This window comes from Salvelinus fontinalis, chromosome 26, assembly GCF_029448725.1.
Source record: "Salvelinus fontinalis isolate EN_2023a chromosome 26, ASM2944872v1, whole genome shotgun sequence".
In the NCBI taxonomy this organism is placed as follows: domain Eukaryota; kingdom Metazoa; phylum Chordata; class Actinopteri; order Salmoniformes; family Salmonidae; genus Salvelinus; species Salvelinus fontinalis.
Genome location: NC_074690.1, coordinates 47203146 through 47209145, shown reverse-complemented (window position 1 = coordinate 47209145; position 6000 = coordinate 47203146).

Below are 6000 nucleotides of genomic sequence, written 5' to 3'. Positions count from 1 at the left end.
ACTGGCCTGTCTCCTGGTAGCGCCTCCATGCTCTAGACACTACGCTCACAGACACAGCAAACCTTCTTGCCACAGCTCGCATGGATGTGCCATCCTGGATGAACTGCACTACCTGAGCCACTTGTGTGGGTTGTACACTCCGTCTCATGCTACCACTAGAGTGAGAGCACTGCCAGCATTCAAAAGTGACCAAAACATCAGCCAGGAATCATAGGAACTGAGAAGTGGTCTGTGGTCACCACCTGCAGAATCACTCCTTTTTTGGGGGTGTCATGCTAATTGCCTATAATTTCCACCTTTTGTCTATTCCATTTGCACAACAGCATGTGAAATTTATTGTCAATCAGTGTTGCTTCCTAAGTGGACAGTTTGATTTCACAGAAGTGTGATTGACTTGGAGTTACATTGTGTTGTTTAAGTGTTCCCTTTACTTTTTTTGAGCAGTGTAGTATGCATGGATCATGATGGATAAAATATGTAATTTAACAATCACCAACTTCACTGAACAATTGTACATTTGTGTTAATTGTGGAGGGAATCTATACATTTCTGCCAAAGTTCTGTCAACAACTGCTGAATAATCCCAATATATATATTTTTTAAACAATCACATTATTCCCATTATTTTCTGAAAGGGGTACCTAGAGGCAGCAGGCATTTAAAAATGCTGTTCTTCATATAACGAGCTCTGTCCTGGGGCCCACGTTGGTTTTTCCCCTTGCACTACACAGCTGATTCAAATAACACACTCATCATCAACCTTTGATTATTTAAATCAGCTGTGTAGTTCTAAGGGAAAACACTAAATGTGCGCCCAAAGGGGGCCCCAGGACCGAGTTTGGGAAACGCCAATATAAAGTATAATCTGACAGGGTGCTGTATCAATGTTCTCAGTGTCTCAACATTTTCCCTCTCTTCCATTGCATTAGAATGAAATGTTTCTGAAGAAAAGGATTATTGAAAAATGTACCACACTTTGCATAATGAGTAATGGCACAATTAATAGCTATCCAAATAAGCAAGAACTTCACAGCTAAGAACTGCTTGTAGAATTGTGGGCTTAAGTTGATATCTTATGTTCCAAATATAGGCAATAGCATACGTGGGTGAGAATGTCCAAACTCAAAACATACAATCAGCTATTTTCAGGGACGTAGATAATTATAATGGAAACTTTGTCCACCAAACAATAACACCAGCCAATCACTTTTGGATAACAATTAGTCCGAGACCATATTCTTACCAGTTTATATCTAATTTACAACTGCCAGGTCGCAGTGACACTAATGGCGTCAGTCCCGCTTCTGACCCAATGACTCCCACTGGTGAAACACTGCGATATTACAGACAGATATCCTCGTCTCAGTTCACAGGTACTGACCCGGCTGCCACACGCAGACGCTGTGGTGACTGACAGGCCTCGACAGTTACTGAGCGTTTTGAAGCACAAACACCAGGAGATTTGAATAAATAGCAGTAAACAGTAAATGATTATGGTAATGGTAATGGTACTGACTACGCCGTCCTCAGTAATGACAGTCTGGGCACAGTGAGCACTCAGACAACCCTGTTGCCGTGGCCAACAGTAAAGTAATGCTAGAGAAAATCACTCACACATTCTCTGCTCTCTTTCTTTTGGCTGAGATTGAACATGAACTACAAGGTGAAGGACTGGAAAGAAAGAGAGAGAATGGGAGATAGAGGGAAACAAAGAGAGGTAGAGGAAGAGAACGGGAGAGAGAGCAAGATAGAGTGGGAGAGAGGGGTAGAGGGAGAGAGAGTTAGAGAAAGAGACAGAGACAAAGAGAGACAAATGACAACGACACACAAGGAGAAACACAATCATATGGAGGGCCTGAGAGATACCAAGACAACATTTGAAATTGGAAAGACCCAAATATAACGCTGCTCTGTAACAGGGTCACATTACTTGCGCCCCAAATGGCACCCTATTCCCTATGTAGTGCACTACTTTTAACTAGGGCTCATAGGGTTCTGGTCAAAAGTAATGCACTATATAGGAAATAGGGTGCCATTTCGGACGCAGACATTATCTGGGTACAGCATAGCTCAGTGAAAGTACAGGACAGTACAGAGTGTCTGGAACAGTGTCTGCCCAATTCATTCAACTCATATAAAGTGATGGCCTTGGCAAGGTTTGAGACCAAAATATATTTCTGTCGTGTGTGTAATTTAATAATTGAAAGTGTTGATGAATAATATGATGCACACGGATCAAGGTTATTAATAACATATTGTTACAGTGAACAAAGTCAATTCAGACTGACTGGAGCAGCTCCCTTGTCTGTATGATCATCTCCGACCCAGTCATATTCCATACTATACTGCAAAGATCATTGCACCTTTATGTCCCACAGTATGTATGCTGAATTCCCACAGTCATTGGCTGCAATAAATATATTTAATATTTATATAAAATGGGAGAGGATTAAAAGATACCATCAGAGCCATATACAGTATATCGCAATATATATACAGTGCCTTTAGAAAGAATTCACACCCTTGACTTTTTCCACATTTTGTTGTTACATCCTGAATTTAAAATGGATTAATTGTAGATGTTGTGTCAATGGCCTACACACAATACCCCATAACGTCAAAGTGGAATTATGTTTTTAGAAATGTTTACAAATTAATTCAAAATGAAAAGCTGAAATGTCATGAGTCAATAATTATTCAACCCCTTTTTTATGCAAAGCTTGAATATGTTCAGGAGTAAAATTTGCTTAACAAGTCACAGTAAGTTGCACGGTCTCACCTTGTGTGCAAAAATAACATGATTGACACAATTATATGTAAGGTCCCTCAATCGAGTAGTGAATTTCAAACAACAGATTCAACCACAAATACCAGGAAGGTTTTCAAATGCCACGCAAAGAAGGGCAGCTATTGGTAGATGAAAAAAATACGGACATTGAAAATCCCCTTTGTGCATGGTGAAGTCACTAATTACACTTTGGATGGTATATCAATTAATACACCCAGCAGTCACTACACAGATACAGGCGTTTCACCATGAGGCCTTTGGTGACCATAAAACAGTTACATAGTTGTAAGGGCTGTCTTTCTCCTCATCCTCAGATGAGGAGAGGAGAGAAGGATCATCAGACCAAAATGCAGCATTCGGGAAATAAGCCATCTTTTTATTTAACACGACGATGGCACGAAACAAAACACTTTCAAATTTACCAAAACAAGAAAACGACGTTGACGAAACCTGAACATAAACTTACATAACTAAACGTAAACTCACGGACAGGAAACAGACGACATCAAAATAAACGAACAGCCAAACAGTCCCGTATGGTACATACATTCGACGACACAGGAGACAATCACCCACAAACAAACAGTGAGAACACCCTACCTAAATATGACTCTTAATTAGAGGAGAACGCAAAACACCTGCCTCTAATTAAGAGCCATACCAGGCAACCAAAACCAACATAGAAACAGATAACATAGACTGCCCACCCAAAACACATGCCCTGACCTAAACACATACAAAAAACAACATAAAACAGGTCAGGACCGTTACAATAGTTTAATGGCTGTGATAGGAGAAAACTGAGCATGGATCAACAACATTGTAGTTACTCCACAATACTAACCGAAATGACAGAGTGAAAAGAAGGAAGCCTGTACAAAATAAAAAATATTCCAAAACATGCATCCTGTTTACAATAAGGCACTAAAGTAAAACTGCAAAAAATGTGGCAAAGAAATGTACTTTATGTCCTGAATGCAAGGTGTTGTGTTCGGGGCAAATCCAACACAACACATCACTGAGTACCACACTTCATATTTTCAAGCATGGTGGTGGCTCCATCACGTCATTGGTATGCTTGTCATCGGCAAGGACTAGGGAATTTTTTAAGACAAAAAGAAACGTAATAGGGTGTCCCGAGTGGCACAGCAGTCTAAGGCACTGCAATGCTAGAGGCTTCACTACAGACCCGAGTTTGATCCCGGGGTTTGTCCTGGGGGGGCTTTACTTGGCTAACCGCGCTCTTGCAACTCCTTGTGGCGGGCCGGGTGCTTGTAGGCTGACCCCGGTTGTCAGTTGAATGGTGTTTCCCCCTACACATTGGTATGGATGGCTTCCGGGTTAAGTTGGCGGGTGTTAAGAAGCACGGTTTGGTGGGTCATGTTTCGGAGGACGCCTTACTCAATGTTTACCTCTCGAGCCTGTTGGGGGGTTGCAGCGATGAGACAAAATAGAAATTGGGGAGAAAAAGGGCGTAAAATACAACAACAAACAAAATAAAAGGAATAGAGCTAAGCACAGGCAAAATCCTTGAGGAAAACCTGGCCCAGTCTGCCTTCCACCAGACACTGGTCTGGTGATGAATTCACCTTTCAGCAGGACAATAACCTAAAACACAAGGCCAAATATACACTGGAGTTGTTTATCAAGATGACATTAAATGTTTCTGAGGTGGCCTAGTTACAGTTATGACTTAAATCGGATTAAAAATCTATAGAAAGACTTGAAAATGGCTGTCTAGCAATGACCAACAACAAACGTGACAGAGCTTGAAGAATTTAAAAAACAGTTGTCCAATCCAGTTGTGCAAAGCTCTTAGAGACGTACCAAGAAACACTCACAGATGTAATCGCTGCCAAAGGGGATTCTAACATGTATTGACTCAGGGGTGTGAATACTTATCTATAATGAACAAAAATATAAACGCAACATGTAAAGTGTTGGTCCTATGTTTCATGAGCTGAAATAAAAGATCCCAGAAATGTTTAAAATGCACAAAAATATTATTTCTCTCAATTATGTGCACACATTTGTTTACATCCCTTTTATTGAGCATTTCTCCTTTGTCAAGATAATCTATCCACTTGACAGTTGAGGAATATCAATAAGCTGACTGAACAGCATGATCATTACACAGATTCACCTTGTGCTGGCGACAATAAATGGCCACGCTAAAATGTACGGTTTTGTCACACAACACAATGCCACAGATGTCTCTAGTTGAGGGAGCATGCAATTGACATGCTGACTGCAGGAATGTTCTTTTCTCTACCATAAGCCGTTTTATTAAAGAATTTGGGAGTACGTCCAACTGGCCTCACAACCGCAGATCAAGTGAAACCACGCCAGCCCAGGACCTCCACCTGCAGGATTGTCTAAGACCAGCTTCAAGGACACCTGATGAAACTGTGGGTTTGCACAACCGAAGAATTTCTGCACAAACTGTCAAAAACCATCTCAGGCAAGCTCATCTGCGTGCTCGTCTTCCACAGCAGGGTCTTGACCTGACTACAGTTCGGCTTGTAACCAACTTCATTTGGCAAAGACTCACCTTTGATGGCTACTGGCACTCTGGACAAGTGTGTTCTTCATGGATGAATTCCGGTTTCAACTGTACCAGGCAGATGGCAGACAGCATAGCATGTATGGCATTGTGTGGGCGAGCGGTTTTCTGATGTCAACGTTTTGAACAGAGTGCCCCATGGTGGCGGTGGGGTTATTGTATGGGAAGGCATAAGCTACTAACACAATTACATTTTATCGATGGCAATTTGAATGCACAGAGATACCGTGACGAGATCCTGAGGCTCATTGTCGTGCCATTCATCCAGTTCTTCCATGGCCTGCATGGAAGAACTTTCTCATTATGGTGTATTGTGTGTAGATGGACAAGAACAATAAATTGATGTTTAACATCAGGGCTGTAAAACCAACAGCCGTGTCTCTAATATAAGATTTCAAGAATGTTATAGTGGTGGAAATATACAAAGTGTGTGTGTGTGTGTGTGTGTGTGTGTGTGTGTGTGTGTGTGTGTGTGTGTGTGTGTGTGTGTGTGTGTGTGTGTGTGTGTGTGTGTGTGTGTGTGTGTGTGTGTGTGTGTGTGTGTGTGTGTGTGTGTGTGTGTGTGTGTGTGTGTGTGTGTGTGTGTAAGCTGTCTTCTTTCTCCAGAGGGTGACAGACCAGTCCTCCATTATTCCTCCTCTTCTAAACT